Here is a 2,363-nt window from a genome sequence, read left to right on the forward strand (position 1 = left end):
CCTATATAAATCTAAGGGCAAATTTATAATTTTGACTATAAATGAATGACAAAAATTATTCTTCTATCACATTGTGTACATTGTGTCTGTGATACATCTTTTGAGTTAGTGAAAATATAAATTCATATTTTCAAGAGTTAAAAATTTAAGGTATGAATTTACATAACCAACTCATAAACAGCTCCTGACCATAGGATCATCATGAGGATGGTGATCGATCCGAAAGATTGGTTTACGATCGCTTCTTTAGGGTAGATGTGTCTTGAGTCTACGGTGTGGAGACATCGGAGCGAGAGTACAGATATTTATTGAGAATGAGAGTACTGAGCGTGACCATATCAAGCAGTCATAAGGAAGTCTACCATCTCGTCAATGACTAGCTCGATGCTGCAGTTGTGTGTCTAGTTCTTTGATTTGAGGTACATCAACAGTTCACCTTGAGTGTGTTATAGTTTGACTACCCCATAACTCGATCTCCTAGCCATTCAGAACCCTGAGGTGTATGTTGGCTGTAGCATATTCATTGTAGGAACTAGGTCGCACCAAAATGGGATCTATCAACCTCGGTAGATGAGAGGAGTAGTCCTATGATAATTGAAAGATTGAGTCCTTAAGTCCATGACCATGATAGAGTGAAATAATAGAAAAGAGTTTTCCATTAAGGTTTCACATTGGACTCGGATCGATCGATTAACTCATATGACTGATGTTGGGTTTGACGAGTTCACCTTAACCCTAATTCAGTCGGGACTCATGATAGAGGAACTCAATCACACAGGTAGCTGCACCGAGAGGTTCATCTTCAGTTTTGATGGGTTGCCACTACATACTGCTAGGTGTCACTAATGGATTTTGGAAGCAATTAAAATGATATTGATGATCGATCATTCTAATTATCTGAATCAGAAGAGTTCTGGTCCATCAAAAGGAGTTTCGATGATGTCGATGATGAGATCACGACATGTCTCATTACCATACAGAATTGAACCTAACTGGATCACACAAACAAGGGTTAGGGTTTGAATGTCATCAATTGGGCTAACTCAATTGATTTGGATTAGATCTAATTAGGTTCAAGAAAATCGTGCTAGCACACGATTGAGCCTAACTTTCTCCTCGTGTAATCTTTTCTATCTCTACTGAGTCAAATATGATTTGACTCATTCAGAAAACTTTGAGAAAGTTTCTCTCAGTCTAAATGAAGCTTGTCTAGCTCAAAAAAGGTTTGTCTTAATTTATGAGATGAATTTAAGACAACACCTACTAATTCTTAGTACCTGCCAATTTCATTTTAGGACATCTGTCAAAAGTTGACATATGGGTCTTAAATTGAAGAGGACTCATTGGAGGATTTTTGTGGAGTGTCCATATGCCAAAACCCAATTAAATTAGGTGCCATAATCAGATTATGGCATGAGCCCAATTGAATTAAAGTGGGCGCCCCAAATGGATAAGAACCAAAGTGTCCTGATAAACATGGACTCTTTGGCGCCACCTTGATTGAGCTTATCCAATGTTGGCACCAACTTAAAAGAGAGAGTGGGGTTCTTATCTAATGTGATCAAATGATATCACTCCATCAATCAAAATTTTTTTAGAATTTATTAGAATTTTCTGATTGGTTGAATGATGTGGCACTGCGCAACATACAAGGTCTATATAAACCCTGCTACACCTAGGATTTCATGGAAGAAATTATTTTATGCACAAAACCAGCTATTGCCCCCTCCCCTCTTCTCTATGTCCTCCATACTATCCTTCCTCTCCTCTTCACATCCAAAAAGTTGGACGTCCATCTGGCAAAGATCCAAGGCGTGGTGACGCCTGGAACAGAAGGCTGCAAGACTTCTTCGACAGGCTGCTGCTCCAACTTCAGGAAGACTTTTGAAGATCTTCCTAATCAGATTTAGATCTAATTTTTGGAGCATAGATTCATGAGGAGAAGATGTTCCAGATCCTACTTGAGTGGATATCAGTAGAGGCCAGGCGCTTGCGTGGCTACATCAGAACCTCGGGCTGTGCAGAGATCATCTACAGGGTAATCAGATTACCCTTGAGGTACTTCTTCTTTCATCATAGATTTAGATTTAATTTTAGATTTTAAATATCAGATAATAAAATTAGATCTAGAGAATTAGATCTAAAATATGTAGAATAAATTTTTTTTAAAATTATTCCGCTCCAGATTTGATAAAATCTGGAAGATCCTACAAGGAAAAGCGGTTTCCCCCCTTCAATCTTAAGACTTGAGGATGTCCGACCTATGTCAAAAGATAGATGGCTGATAAATTAGAGGATAGATTTATAATAGCTTATTTTATAGGGTATCCAAAAGAATTAATGAGATACTACTTCTACTTTCT

Source organism: Elaeis guineensis, chromosome 9, assembly GCF_000442705.2.
Source record: "Elaeis guineensis isolate ETL-2024a chromosome 9, EG11, whole genome shotgun sequence".
NCBI lineage: Eukaryota > Viridiplantae > Streptophyta > Magnoliopsida > Arecales > Arecaceae > Elaeis > Elaeis guineensis.